Below are 17121 nucleotides of genomic sequence, written 5' to 3'. Positions count from 1 at the left end.
CAAAATTGAATAAGAGAAAGAGAAAGGTCTGTATTGCATTTATGTAATTAGATCGCATTTCTAATGATTCAAACTTCTCCCTGAACACTAAAATGCCCATCTTGCTAATATCATTCCCGTGGCCCTGCTTAAGTTTTAGTTTTCCAGGCAACTCTAATACTATTATATATATTTATATATATATATATATATATATATATATATATATATATACACCATATACTAATACTATATACTAATACTATATACTAATACAATAACTAATACTAATACAATAAATTGCAGAGAAGGCGACAGATCTGCATTAATAGAGGGAATTACCTCATCTGGGCATGCCCTATGCCAATGCTACTGCCATTTAAGTCTCTATCCCTATCATATCATTCCAATGGGAAAAGAAGTCGCAAATATAACTTGAATATGCCCTATTTTATAACAACTACATTTTAAAAGTACAAAACCAAACACTAATTGTCATAGTGGGGTGAAACTATTAATAGGCAAACAAGATAAGGGCACAGAAGGAGTAGACGCATGAAACATGCTTTGAGAAATGAAACTCTCTACTTTGGCTGGAATATAGACTGTGGGAAGGGACGTACCTTTGCACATGGAGTATATTAATGTCAGATTTACTTGCAGGAATTTGACTTCACTTGGTAGACAAGAGAGAGTAATGAAGATTTTGAGGAGAGGAATGAACTATTAGATCAGTCCTTAGAAAACAACATTTTAGAAATGGTAGTATAAAAATTTACCCTTGCTTTCCTCTCTCCAAAATCCCAAACAAATCATTGAATAAAAATATATTACCAAAGAATGTAGGATAAAATAATAGACATTGGAATAAATAGGCAGAAAATATACCTCCACTGAAGTACACTATTTACTTTAACATATAATTCAAATCAGGAAGAACTGAATCAGGAACTCACAACGCATAGTTATTGCGTGACCCTAGACAATTTAGTTAGCTTCTTAGAATCTCAGTTTCTGTGCCTGTGGATATAATGAAAGCTGCTATTTCCCTGGGCTTCAGTAAAAAAAAAAATCAGTGAAATCATTCATGTAAAGTTCTTTGTAAAACCTGATGTTTTGAGGGGAGTAATTGAAGCAGGTAAATAAGAGTTCTACCTTTGAAGTTGAAAACTAGATTGAAAATCTCATTATCCTTTCTTTTGTCCTGTTCTAGTTTCAAGGCGAGGCACCACTAGATGGAGCCCACGTTTTCCACAAACAGTCTTAAACATCCTGTGAGCCCAAGTACAAGAGGAATATTTTCTAACTGGTTAATCACTGTGCAGTAGCTGTTAGAACCATTCATTAGACTGATATGCTACGATTCCTTAGATACTGCATCTATTTTGAGAAACAAAGGGGTTTTTTTTCCCCTCAGTCCTCATTTATCTTTCTGCAAAAGTATGCAGAGAATGTTTCTTTATGGCCAGCAGGAATACTAGTCTATTTAAGGAACTTAGCCCTAATTTGAACTGGCTTCCTGAGACAAATACAATCAACAACTTAGGAGTTAAAAAAAAAAAGTTAAAGAAAAAAAGGCTAAATGGTAACTTTGTTTGAATTGAATCAGATGAGCTATTCAATAGACAAAGATCTAGGTATTAAATGTCTGCTTTTAATAGAGTTTCTCAGAAAATTAATTGGGAAACAGGGATATTATAGAACATATTTGTTATAGATAAATGAGTACTTCAACTTAAATTTGTTACAATAGGGTGTGTGTGTGTGTGTGTGTGTGTGTGTGTGTGTGTGTGTGTGTGTGTGCGTGTGTTGTCATCTTGTCATAAATCAGTTTAAATGTGCCATGGAGGCAGTTCTAGGTTAATTTGAACATCAATATAATCTTATAGATTATAATCATACATACTTACATATATATATATATGTATATATATAATCTTATAGAAATGTTAAGAAACCTTAGTGATCTTCTAGTTCCTAGAAGACTGATGTAAGGACTGTCATCATGCAGGACAATTAGATCACTGCCTTGAAGCTGGATGGACCTTACCTGTCATCTGATCCAACCTGATTACTTTGCACATAAAGAGTCTAATGTCCAGGGAGTTTAATGACCTTCTCAAAGTACACAACAAGTAACTGGAAGAGCCAGGATGTAAACCACATCTGTTGAATCCAGATCTCAGACAGATGTAGTAGAAGAGATATTTGAGAGGTGGGGCACATAAGCATGAAACAGAATTGGTAGGTAGTCCATATATTCCCCCGCTAGCAAAAAAAAATGTCAAGAGATTTAAGGAAGACACACACAATACTGTGCAGGCCCCATTGGAGAGCATGAACACATGCTCCAATCAATAAGTATTTTATTAAGCATCTGCTATGTGCTACTCATTGCATTAAATACTGGGAGACAAGCTATGACTAATTTGCTATCAGGAAAATGGAAGGAAGTACTCTTATAGTTGAGACCATGAGTCCATCAAATATTAAAGCATAGAGATCATCTGGTTTAGATCTTTGTATCTTATAGATAAGGCAGCTAAGTGTCAAAATGGATAGTCCTGAGTTTGGAGTCAGGAAGATCTAAGTTCAAATCTGTACTTAGATACTTCTAGCTGTGTGATCCTGGGCAAATCATTTTACCCTGTTTGTTCCGCATCTGTAAAATGGCCTGGAGAAAGAAATAAACCACTCCAATATCTTTGCCAAGAGTAAGAAGGTAAGAAAGTCACTTGACCCCCATTGCCCACCTTACCACTCTTCCAACACGGAGCCAATACACAGAAGTTAAGGGTTAAAAAAAATTAAAAAAAAATACACTTTGTTTCCATTAACTCTATACTATCCTAGAAAATTTTGGAATATGAATTCAGTAAATATATATCACCAATAGATTCAGGGGTTAAGAGTTGATCTTTAATCTAGCTATGATATGACAAGATGCTTTCTAAAAGGGGTTTTGCTCCTTGGATGCATGTCCAGAATTTTATAGAAATCACCAGTGGTGTAACATAGGTATTTGGCTGGTTTTATGAACTATTTTTAAATACTCAAGCCCCTCTTTCCAAAGGCAATTCATAGACTTCTGCATCAGATGTCTTCAAGGCAAATGAAGTTATAAAGTGGAAACCCAAGGCAACTAAATTTTAGAAAACGTAGACATTTTATGTAGGTTTTAGTGCTAATTGGGGAAAATTATGCCTAGTCCTTCATGGTCTAAAGGACATAGTCCTCAGAAGCAAACTTGGAGCATATTTTCCTTTCAGGGAGGAAGTCTAAAGGTAGAGAAAATTACTAGATACTGAAATTTATTTAAATGATCTCTCAACTTTGACCCTCAGAAGATATAGTTTTTGACTAACTCAAAAATTAAACTGATCTCAGGTGGGAATAGTGGCTTACCAGTAATAATTGAATGAGAAATTGAACTGTTAAAATTAATAGGAATTTTCTTCTTCAGAAGCTAGTCAGTGATAAAGAATAAATAAATAAGTCCAAGACCAGTTTCCCTGTACCATCTCTCCTATTCTAAACCTACTCATGCAGGCTTCTGACTATTTTGAGCAACTGAAAAAGGTCAAATGTTAAATTTCTAAATGTCAACTTCTTTTTTGATCTTTCTTTGCCAAAATGAAACCTATTACACATTGCCACAATAGCCTGAAGAATTCTGCAGCTTTAAAATTCAGATCCAATTCCAAGCATTTGTTCAAAGCTCTCTTGTTCAATTCAGGTGACAGAGTTTTCAATACAACACAGAAGAAACCTTCCATTGTTGAATATACTTTTACTTATAAGTTAATTTTTTGTGTGAAGGTTTTTCACCTCTGCTTACAGATTTTTCTCTATCACTGATACTGTAAAATAGATATTAACATCCAGATCACTTTATGTGCTTACCTAGATTAATAACAACAAAAATAATTCCTCTTTGTCTCATCCTATGCCTCCTCATCGCATCCAACATCTGACTTCAAATACTGGTCCAATGGCTTCAGAGAATGGGTCTTAACTATATTTCAAAAGACTGATTAAAAGAATTTCAGATGAGACGGGAAGTCCTAGGTTCAAATCTGACCTCAGACACTTCCCAGCTGTGTGACCCTGGGCAAGTCACTTGACCCCCATTGCCTACCCTTACCACTCGGAAGGTAAGGGTTTAAAAAAAAAATTCAGACCAGTCCCTCCTGTTCCTTCTCCTCCTTCTTCTTCCTTCTCCTCCTTTTCTCTCTCACAAATATGTGTGTGTGTGTGTATATATATATATGTATGTATACATATATATATATGCATAAAGCAGTTTGAAGTTCCTAAAGAACTCTATAGATATTGATTCTTGTTGTCATTTAATTATTTTCTTGTAAGTCCTAGAAGTCTTCATTTCTCCCATTTCTTCTTCCCCTTATTAAATCAGCATTATTTTTGTTATATCATGATATACATTTGTATATGTTCATATATATGAATATATACAAATTTATGTTTGATCAATTTATTGTGTATACACATATACATGTGTACATTTATATATGTATATATGTATACTATCAAAGGGAATTCTTGGTTCTCTTTGAGTTCACATTTGTGAAAAGTGAATCCTTTGTTCTCTTTGCTTAGTTAACACTTTGGTTGACAATCTTGAACTAGGTGGAGGAGCTCACAATCACATAATGAGTTCACACCTTACTTGATTCTAGGTGAGAACAACCAGAAATTTAAGAGTTCACACACTCAGAAAGGTGTGGTTCCAAAGATGAGAACTCAGACAATTTGGAAATTGTGATTGGCCCCCATGAAAAGAGGCAGGTACAGGAAACCACCATAAAAGCCATGAAAATCCCTGAGCAGGGTAGGCTGGTGAAGGAATCTGGTGAAGGAGGCTAGTAGAGAGTGAACTCCAAGAAGGAAGTTGGCTTCAAGAAGAAGGTTGGCTCAAAGAAGAAAGAAAGCCCTCAGGAGTCATCTTCAGCTCCAGTCACTGTCTTGAGTGAGTGGATAGCTGGTTTTCCCTTCAAGTCTTCTGGAGATGGTTTATTCTGATTGAAGGTTAACAAGTCTTGGCTGAGCCAAGACTGGAACAATATTTAGTTAAATAGGTGAATGTCTTTTTCTATCCTTTTGTATTTCTCTAATTTCACCTTTTTTAAAAATAAAAGATTTATAGTTTTCATATATGTAGCCAGACCATTAATTTTAACACATAATACACACACACACTCACACACACACACACACATATATATATATATATATACACATATATGGAAAACTGAGCACTATATTATCAACATTTTTAAGTTGTGGAACTGGAGAAAACTTTTGAGAATGCCTTGGTCAGCAAGAAGATCAAATCAGTCAATACTTTAAAAAATTAATTCAGACTATTTCCTGGAAAGTAAAATACTGAAGCTGAACCTTTGGCCACATAAGAAGATAGGCTCATTGGAAAAGACCCTGAAGTTGGGAAAGATTTAAGGCAAAAGGAGAAGGGGAAGACCAGAGGATGAGATTTATTGGTAGTGTCATGGAAACAATGAACACGAACTTGGATAGACTTCAAGAGAGTGAAGTTTAGAAGAATCTGGTGTGTTATGGCCCATGGGGTCACAAAGCATTGAAGATAACTGAATGGCTGAACAACAATATATTGTGTTATGTTATATAATTCCATTTATATTGATATGATTGAATTGATCTTTGTATGGTTGATGTCAATAATTTTTGATAAACTATTGCCTATAGAGAGAATCAGTTGTTGGTAGTTGAGAATAGGTTGGACAGGAAGCTGATAAATTCTGCTGGAGACTGGTTATATTAAAAAACTATTTATTAATAATTAAGAGAATATCAGGAAAGGATAATTAAATGAGTATTGTTAGGAGAGGTATTTATCTATAACTAAAGATTTCTAAACTAATTCCCAGTTCCCAAGCTGCTCCAGGAGGAGTGTCTTTGTAATCACCAAGGATGATTCTTCTTAACACTGCTCTAATCTGTTTAACTAATCCCAAACCTGACTATAAATGTACCCTAAAACTAATATATACATTTATAATTAAACTCTTTTCCTTATAATTTATCTCCAAGATTCAGTGTGACTCTTTCTGTCTCTTCAGCTGTTAAGTGCAGCTTATGATAATCTCCCAGAAGCTGCTCTGTTTTGTCCTCTGCTGGGCTCTGCTGATCCCCTATAGTCTCATTGGGAAAAAAGCCAAGTAGGTCTCTCTAACAGATGATCTGGTTTTCAATTGTCCTCCAAATCTCCAGGTGTTTTCCCAAACCAACTGTCACCAACTCTTCCAAGATTTTCCAGAGGGAAAAACTCACTCCTTCACTCTCTGAGAATCTCACCCAAAGAGTGACTGTTATTCCCCAGAGTTCCTCCTAGGGGCAGTTGGGAATTCTATTCCCATCATCCCTTGAAAATTCCTCCATCTAGGTTAAAGAACCCACAGTAATTTTCCTGTTGATGCATAGCAGACACAAGGCAAGAATCCTTTCTCAGGTATTTACTTCCCTGTATTCTAATTCTGCTTTATATCTAATTGATAATCATTTAATCTTTTACAATATATATTTTATCATATTACATTAAATTGTGTTTTGTTTTTTCCTATGCAATATATACTTATTTTGCATATAAATATCTTTCAATCAATGCAAGATTTTTGTTGGTACAGAGTAGGTAAAATTTATACTTCAGTATTTTGAATTGAGGGCTGAAATAAAAGAAATATCTTTCCTCTAACTAGACACATCTGTCTATATTTGTTGCATTGAAAATCTTATTAAGAACATTTGTGTCCTTGAGCTTCATACAAATACTGGGCAGGCCCTAGTGAATGCTAGATAATGAAGTTGGTACCTTGTTGAATGATTTTGAATTAATGGTAGACTTGGAGTAATAGTAACAGGAAGTTCCCAAAGGCTTTCCATATGTATTCATTCCCTCAGGGATTCTTGGGTCCAAATTTGAAACCAAGTTTCCAGTATTAAGAGTTCTTCTTCCACTTAGTAGACCAGGTGTTTGGACTGTCTTGCCAGAAATACAGCCCCCACTTGGAATGGTCTGTAAAAGTTTCTGGACATCTTAGGCTTGGATGAACTATTGGGGATTTGAAATGCATGTGTGTGTATATGTGTGTATGTGTGTTTCCTCTATTGCTCATGTTTAGATTTTAATAAATTGTTAGAGGGAAATAATTATGTTGTTTGTCATTTCTGACACACAATCAACAAAGTCATAGAGGACTTCCCTGACCATCACTCATATGAGGGATCAAAAATGAAAATCTGGGGATGAGTTTTTGTTTCTGGAATGGAATAGCACCATAGAATTAAAGATGGAAGGGATCTTGAGTTTATCTAGTCCAAAAGATGAGGAAACACGTTTAGGAAGGTTAATAATTTGCTCAAGGTTACAGAGTAATAGTTGTCTGAGGAAGGATCAATCCACCTTTTGGCTACAGAGGAAACATTCTACTGTTCAAATCTTGAAAGGCAGCATGGCATAGAAGAAGGGGAACTATACTTGAGACATGGGTTCAAGAACTTCCTGAGATATTAAGCTATATGAAACTGTTCAAATAATTTAGCCTTTCTATGCCAGTTTCCTCTTCTGTTAAATAATAAAATTCAATTGAGTGACCTCAAATAGCTTCCAACTTTAAATCTGTGATCTCATAATCCTGTGTATCTCTTCTCCATCACCACAAATAAAACTCTAGGAAATAGAAAGTACCTGCTGGGCATTTTTGAAGTTCTATCTCAGAGGGAAAAGCTGTTTACACTCTATCTGACTGTCTTAATTAATTAACAGAAAATTCAAGACAGAATATTCAAGTTACAGTGGAAGATAATAATAATATTAATATCAATAAAATATCAGTTGACTATTTAATTTTTTCAGAGATCTTTATTACATGCTACATCATTTGATACCCATAACAACTCTGGGGAGTAGATGCTATTCTTATTCCTATTTCTTTGATGAGGAAAATGAGGCTGAGGGAGGTTAAATGACTTGCCCAGGGTCACATAGGTGGTAAATATCTGAGGAAAGGATTTGAACTCTGTTGTTCCCGATTTCAAGTACAGATTTCTATACACCAATTAAAAAACCAGGGGATAGAAAAAGAGAAAGACTCCTCAAGCTTTGCCTCCTCAAGGGATCCTTTTTCAGAGATTCTATTAGAAAGTAACAGGAAGGCTGTTTCTCCCAGATATGACTATCTCAGACTAGGCTTACTACAGATTGTTCCCATTTTCTGAGCAACCAGGATATTTATAAGGTAACACGTTTCACCAATATTCTTCTGTGTTGACTAAAGTTGGTATTTAGTTGGGAATATACCTGATTTGAAATCAGGAAAATCTGGATTCAAAACTCCTTTGCAACCCTTGCCAGGTATGTGACTATAAAAAATTCCTTTAATTCTCAACTTATTTCCTTAACTGTTATCTTAAGGCTAAAAACAAACAACTTTGCCCTAAAAGATTGATTTGAGAATCAAATGTATATAAAACATGTTGCAGCCTTTACAAAACCCTAAAGATTTCCATTCTTCTTGTTATTTTGTTTAAGACAATAAAACCCAGCTTTTGGCTTCTCTCCTCTCTTCCTCTTACCACCCTCACACCAGCATGATAAACCTGATTACCTTGATCTTCTTTCTGGGTTTACATTGCTCAAAAGATATGTTCTTCCCTCATCATTTAAGCAAACATTTGAAAAACATGGAGGTTTGAAATCTGTCTTCATAAGGCCCATAGTTTATTTTTCCTCCTAAGAAAGTATATAAACCAAGAAAGAAGAGTTATCCTATTTGCCTTTCCAACTTTTTGTGGTGGCAAAGAATTGGAAATTGAGGGGATACCTATCAACTGGGGAATGACTGAGCATGTTGTATTATAGGAATGCCTTAAAGAAAATAAGGGTTCATTTTTACACCACCACAACAAAGGGAATATAGCAATAAAGTGAATCACACAATTTTTTTGGTTTACCAGTATGTATAAAAGTTGTGTTTAGACATACTATAGTCAAATAAGTGTGCAACAGGATTATTTCTTTAAAAAGTATATATCTTAATTAAAATGCTACTGTTAAAAAAAGATAACTATTATCTGAGGCTTCAGTAAGTCATAACCTTTTGCTGTAGAGGACCTTGCCTTGATGTTGATGGCTACTGACTTAGAGTATTGGCTGCTAAAAATTGGGGTTGCTGTGGCATTTTCTTTAAATAATACAGCAATGAAGTAGGCCACATTAATTGACTATTCCTTTCACTTGGCCACATAGAGGTCTTTGTAGGGTTATTAAATGGCCTAATTTCACTATTGTTGTGTCTCAGGGAACTTGAGGTCAAAGGACAGGGAGAGAGATAGGACAACCTGTTGATGGAGCAATATGAACACAAAATATTTATGGATTAAATTCTTATATGGACTTTGTTCATGGTATCCCAAGTAACATCAAAGGTCATTGACCACAGATCGGCATGACTGATATAATAATAATGAAAAGTTTTGAAATATTGCAAGTATTAGTAAAATGTGATAAAAGATCATAATATGAACATGTCTTTTTGAAAAAAAAATGGTGCCAATAGACTTGTTCAATGTAGGGTTGGCAGAAACCTTCAATTCAAAAATTTTTAATGTGCTCTCTGTAAAGTTCAATAAAGCAAAGTACAATAAAATGAGATATACCTTTATGGATGTGATGGAATGCTATTTTGCCATATAAGAAATGATGAGCATTCAGAAAAAAAAAACTGGGAAGACTTAAATGAACTGATACAAAGCGAAATGAGCAGAACCAGAAGAACACTGTAAAGAGTAACAATGTTGAATGATGATCAACTGTGAATGACTTAGCTATTCTCAATGACATAATATACCAATAAATTTCTTAAGGACTTAGGATGAAAAATGCTATCCACCTCTAGAGAAAGAACTGATGAGTCTGAATACACATGAATGCATATTTTACTTGGACTTGAACTTCAGCCCTTGCTCCACTAAACTACACTATCTCTCTATACCATATGATTTTCAATTGAAAATAAATATCTTTTACTTATGTTCAGGTCAGGAGGTACAGTTACATGCCTTTTGTGGTTGATATTCAAAGGATGATATTTTCCTTGCCTCCCAAGTCAATGGTTCCCAGTCTTTGAAGTATAAACCTTGTTTTCCTATGTCTGTTGATTTTTGTTTATACAGTAAGTTCTCCCTTTTCTGACATTATTTCAACTGGAAAGGATAATTAACTAGTCCTTTTATGTTTTAGAAAAAGAATAATAACTTAAGTCCATAATGATGATGCCACAGTGGCATATAAACTCTCTCTGCCAATGAAATTCAATATCTTCTATGCAACTTAAGCACTGAGAAGTTGAGACTTGCCATGGCCCACATAACCAGTATGTCAGAACTGGGACTTGAATCTGCATCTTTCAGCAGTTAAGGGTAACCCTTTACCCATTATACCATCCTACCTTTATCCTGAGGGACCATAATTAACTTGGACATTCCCCATTTCTGGGAGTCTACTTTGTGTTGAATTCTTCTAAACAACAAAAAGTGATACTATCAATATTCCTATATATATAGGACATTCCTATGTTGATCCTGCTTGGGGAATATGCCTAGCAAATGGATCTTTGAAACAGTAGGTATGGATATTTTTCTTGGATCTTGCCTTATATAGTTTGAATATCAGACAGTGAAAACCTGTATCTCCCCATTTAGTTAAGAACTTTCACCCTAGTTATGAAAGGTATTTGACCTAATTCTCTTCTAATTTTTATGGCATAATTATTGATCAGTTCACATATCCAGTTTGAACTTTTTGTGGTTTAAGGAATATGATATTAGTCTAAACCTAATTTCCACCAAATTCGTTTGTAAATTTCTCATTTAAAAATTTTTATATCCCATCATTGATGCTCAGAGTCACACAACTAGCAAGGATCTGAAGCAATATTTGAACTCACATCTTGAATCCAAGTTCAGTGCTCTATCTACTTTCCTACCCATTTGTCACTTTCTCTTGATTATTTCTTCTTTAATATATATATATATATATATATATATATGAAATCTTGTTTATAGATAATTGTTTACATATAATCTCTCTTATTAGACTGAATTACTTGAAAGCAGAGATTTGTTGTTTTGTTTTTTACTCTTCTTCATATCCTCAGGAATTCAGCATAGTGCCTGGTATATAGTAGGTGCCTAATAAAGAGTTCTTTGAATTACTCAAACTCAACATTCTGGTTAAACTGGCTTTCTTTCTGTTCTTCACATAAGGTATTCCATTTCTATGCTATTGAATTGCTTCTTCCCTATGGCTGGGATGCACTCTGACTAAGAATTCACAGTTCCCTTTTAAAGCTCACCCTTCAATGTCACTCTCTACATTTCCCTAATATCTTACCTCTAAAACTCTTTATCTATTTAGTTTATGGTTATGTTGTCTCCCTTTTTAAGATCCTCGAGGGCAAAGAGTTTCTTTATTCCCCTTTCTTAGAACTTGCTTAATAAATGACTAATGATTCATTTGTGGAGGGATGACCACCTATTGAGGTTTTTGCTTAAGTATGGGTTTTTGAGAGTGATTTAAGACTTTCCTTCTACCTATATTATCCCATGAATCACTCATCTTTCCATAATTTTGCATTATCTCTCTCAACTTTAAACTTACCTCTGACAGTGTGTAGATTTTAAAATTAAATATTATATTTTAATGAAGTTTTATTAATAATAATTAAAGAGACCTAGCTATTCCACCCACTAGCCAGAGCAAAAGAGGAAGAATGAGGCAGAGCCTCAGAACTTATGCAAAACGTGACCACACAAATGTAGACAAAAGGAAAAGCATTCTAGGTGTAGTGGGTAAATAAACACACAGGGGTAGTAGTGGGTGAAAGGAATAAATGGGGAATGATTGGGTTGAAGAAGGATAACTGACTGACACAAATACAAATGGGGAATCACACCAACTCCCATAAACATAGGACACAGTTGGAAGTGAGTGATGACAGGATTAAGAATGACAGTTAAACCATTAAGTTAAGTCTTCCTTAATTAAACCAGGGAATCAACAAATCAGTTAGTGGGTCCTTGATGGGTTGTAGAGAAGGAAAGTAGTCTGTAAGTCATGGAAAAACTATTTAATAAAGTCTTGGGAAAGAAGGTGGGATCAGGTTTGTCTAAGCTAAGTTAGGGATCCGCCAACTACCAATAGAGTGTGATGGCTTCCCAGGCTAAAGCACAAGCAGGCAGGCAGGAAGCCTAGCTGGGAATCAGAAGTGACTTCTATGGGCTTTGCAGTCAAAGAGGAAATTTTCATGCTCCTGGAGATGATATATCAAGCTGAGACCACGATATTTCAGGAAGATGAATAAATTCTTGTTAGCTGGTAATCCAAAGACTGGAATAGGGACACTGTGTGATTAGTCCACCCAATCACAGAGACATGCTCTTCCCTCAGTTTTTATGCTTGTCAGGTTTTCCCCAAGATCTCCAAAGACAGGATTCAAACTTCTAGCTGGATCCAAGATGCCACACACCTTGCTCCTTGCTCCTGGCAGTTCAGAGTCCCAACAACAACAACTTCTGCATCCTATCTAGAATGTCCATCACTTCCAGCAAAGCTCATGTCCTGCTATCTGTGCACTGCTATTTCCTCTCTACCTATCTTTATGTCCTACCTTATATTTGCCTACAACATAGGTAATACAGAAAGGAAATTTGGGTTATGTTCAAGATTTTCCAACTATACAAATGTGAGGCAGTGAACACAAAAGCCATGAAAATCTTTGAATTTCAAAAGAATTGCCTCTGAGCATTCAATCTTGATTTCTGTGCCATTCTAGATTTGGAGATTGACAAGAATTCAACTGTTTTTCATTCCTGCACTAAAGATGCTAATGAATAATAATGTGCTAAAAAGGTCATCTAATTGGAAAAGTTTCCATGACTTCTTAGTTCTTTAAATATTATTTCTTATTATTGTTTCTAATGGGGGTATTCTAAAATAACTTCAAAAGCTAAAGAAACTGATTTTTCTGGTAATATTTCCAGTTGGTGTCACATCTCATATAAGGAAGTCATGTCAGTTTGTCACATCCCAATGATTTCCATATTATAGGCCTGAGGGAAAGCTAACAAATGTCAAAAGCTTTTAATATATTTCTTTCAGCCTGAATCCAATAAAGGGAAGGAAAAAAATTATTTAAAAAAACCCAAACCAATCATTTTCTAGATGAATGTTGAGATAAAAGGGGTTATGACCACTTGTAGTCACTATAGTGACATCACCAGATCTGGGCTTTAAAAAATCTCTTTGGCAGCTATGTGAAAGATGGATTGGATCTGGGGAAGACATAGGGGAAGTAGAACAATTAAGAGGTTACTGAAACAGTCTAGACAAGAAGTACTGAGGGTCTGAAACAGGATACTTATGATAATGGAGAGGAGGTGTATTTGTAGAGATAGAAACAATAAAATTTGGCAAATAATTGGAAATGTAAAATGAATAAAAGTTCTAAATGATGCTAGGATTGCAATCCTCAATGGCTGAAAGGACAAAAATACTCTTCACAGGAACTGAAAAGTAAATGAGAGGTGGATTTAGCTAAAGAAAGATAAAACATTTTACTTTGTACATGTTGTATTTTATATTCCCATGGTGAAATAGTTTAAGTTGTCTAAGAATCAGCTGGTGATGTGGGGACTGGAACTTTAGAGAAAGACAAAAAGCAAACTAGATATGCAAAGTTGATTTGGGAGTGGTTTGCGAAGAAATGATAACCCATCTGAGTTAATGAGGTCACCAAGTACCAGAATATAGTCAGAGAAGAGGTCTAAGGGCAGAACCTTAGGTAATTTCCATGACTTGGGAAGTTGTCAATAAAGAATCAATACAGTGTGACAAGGAGGAGTCAAAAAAGATTGGAGAACTACAAGAGAGGAGTGTCAATATGCAGGAAATGAGGATGACCAATGGTATAAAATACTCCAGAGAAATCAAGCAAGATGAAGACTGAGACAAAGCTATGATGATGAAAGGATAACTGGCAACATTGCAGAGAACCGTATCAGCTGAGTTATATGATTTGATCCTTAGATACAACTGTAGGCAGTGTTTTCTGGAGTAAATTTGGGTTGGGGAGAGGAAGGCAATAAAAGGAAAAGACTGATATTTTGAGAGTAACTGACAAAACTGTATTCATTCATGCGAACCCGGAAACTGGGACAGGGTCTCTTGGACTTTGTTTTAGTAGAATGAGGAATTTCCTTTCCTCTGCCTTGTTAAATCTCTAATTTCCTTCCCTTAAAAGCACAACACAGTTGTCCTCTTCTACACAATGACTTCCTTGAACCTCTCCACCCTCGTTATTAGTGCTGTTTCTTTCTTAAAATTCCTTACCAAGTACCTTCTATGCACTTATTTATGTACATGTCCTCCCCTCCCTACATGCAACCTAGAGAATGCAATCTCCCTGAATGTAAGTATTATTTCTGTTTCTCTGACAGTGCAAGTATCATGCATACTACCAACAATACACACACACACACACACACACACACACACACACACATATATGTATATATATAATTACAACATGTAAAAAGAAAGAGCAACCAAGGAAAAGTGAAAAATGAATGTTTCTAAGTTATAAAGAATTGCTTCAAAATAAGAGATATGCAAAGAAACCTCTACACCTTTTGCAGGGGTGTTGGGTTCACAAATGCTGTACATTTTCAGACTTTTTGATGTATTGATCAATTCAACTGATTTTTTCTTCTTTTAAAATTGTTATTTGTGTTATATGGTGGCTTTATGAGAAGACAAGAGAAACTGGTGAAAAGTACAGTCATGTATAAAAATGGCATCAATAAAATCTTATTTTAAAAAATCAAAAGAATCTATTCAAAGAATGCCATCTAAGAAGGTGGAACGACTGTAGAATAGCCCACTTTTCTATTAAGTTTTCCAGGAAGGCATAAAAAAGAGTAACATATAATTATCAAGAAGGGAAAATTACTATCTTTTTCTATCTAAAGGCGATCCAAAGAGATATCTGAAAACCTTTAGGCACTGGAGAAGGAGTATACATACAAGTACAAGTATACAATGGAAAGGATTCTTCTTATAGGTGAATTTGAGTCATGCCAGGAAAACCTGAAGGCTTCCATTATGTTGCATGGAATAGAGTTGGGACCCTGTAAATTTCAGATCAGGAAGGGAGCAGTAAAAATACACACTAGTTCAGATCCTTCTTTAGAGCTATGCAACTTTGCAGTTCACTGACCTGAGCAGTACATGAAGTCTTTGAAGAACATGGAGTTCAGGACTTGGAGAAAATTTTGACGAGACTCCATAAAATTCTGATTAGTATTAAAAATATCTGATCTTTCCTTCCAGAATTCTACAGAGTCTGGGGGTGGTTTTCCTTCATATTCAAAGAAGACCAAAGTGGCATAACTGGGTAAAGTCTTTTGGCTTGTGTACAAATTAGATGTAAATGAAGCAGACCTGAACAAAGTTGTTAGCTTCACTCTCCCCTACAGAGTCATAGAAACAGAGCAGCGAGACAAAAGTCAGGATTACTGGTGATGGCTCGGGATGTTGTGGATGATGTTGGCTTTTTCAATGTCTAACCAAGCTCCAGACATTTCACAGCATCTGTTTCAGCTATGTTTATGGCTAATGAAATCAACTTTTCTTATTCACCCCTTCCACCGGGAAAAGTCTTCATATGCCTAGGGTCGACACCCCTCTAATTCACCAATGAGTTTAAGGCCTGTCAGTTCGTCTCAATATGGGGGCTACCTTGAACCTGGTTTAGCCACTGTGCATACTACAGCTTTTTACAGCTACAGGTGAGAGCTAGGTGGCAAGAAGGCATCGAAGGAGGAAAATAGCCCTGAAAGAGCCTCAAGCAAGCCCTCAAATGAGAGGAATTAGTTCTCCCAAAATACCCCATCCACTCCTGCACAGAGTCTGGATGAAGTCCCAACTTGAAATAAGGCTGGAAAATGAGTATAAATAGAAGATAGTAATGATAAATAAATTTTATTGATTGGGGAATATCCAAAAAGCTAATAAAGAAGAGAGTAACTACATAATATCTATAAGCAGAACCTCAAATAAAATGACATGGATACAGAGCTAATTTGAATTTTTGAGAGAAATGAAGCAAAAATGTTAAAGAGATATTATAAATGAAATAAGAAGGAAAAGGAGATGAAAGAACTCTAGTATAGGAGGTGCCAAACTTAAAATTTAGACTCCTTGAAAAGTAAAGTGGATGAAACAGAAATCAATGAATCCATGAGATAATAAGAAATAACAGCATAACAGAAAAAAGAAAAAAAATCAAACAAAATGGAAGATTATCACCTTATAAAACTTGACCTAGAAAATAGATTGAAGAGAGATAATCTAAGCATCATCAGATGAGCTGAAAAATAAGACCTCTACACTTCCTAAAATATTCTAGATTCTATATTTCAAGAAGTCCTATCTGAATTTTATAAAAATGTTGTAGATTCAAAGAGCAAAGAGAAAATCTTCTGGTAACCTCTTAGGGAGTGGTGAGAAGGAAACTGAAAAATGACATGTCTAAATCCTAAAAATTAGAGTAGCCTAGTATTTGTTACTATATATAGTATCTAATTAAATAGTGTTACTAGATATAGTAGATATAATCCAAGTAACCCAAATACTAGAATTAGACTGTCATATTACATTATTGACTTATATTGGACTTTTGTTGTGGTTGTTCAATCATTTAAATTATGATCAAATCACTGGCAAAATGTTAAACAGCATAGAGTCAAGGTTCCCTTTTTCTGGTCCTCTACTTGAGAGCTCTCTCCAAATTGGTTCTTGATCTCTGAATGACCATTCTTTGGATCTGGTTATTCTGAGATGTATTATGTGTGGGACATTGGGCAAGTTATTTCACCTCCTTGGGGTTCAGTTTTCTCCCTGATAAAATGAGGGGATTTGATTTGATGACCACTGAGGTACCTTAAGAAGAAACATTGAAAAGGATCATGGAATTATGGATTTCGAGCTGGAAGAGACCTTGGAGGTAAGATTTAATCGGACAACCT

This window comes from Gracilinanus agilis, chromosome 6 (genome assembly GCF_016433145.1).
Source record: "Gracilinanus agilis isolate LMUSP501 chromosome 6, AgileGrace, whole genome shotgun sequence".
NCBI lineage: Eukaryota > Metazoa > Chordata > Mammalia > Didelphimorphia > Didelphidae > Gracilinanus > Gracilinanus agilis.
This window is presented reverse-complemented; position numbering follows the sequence as displayed.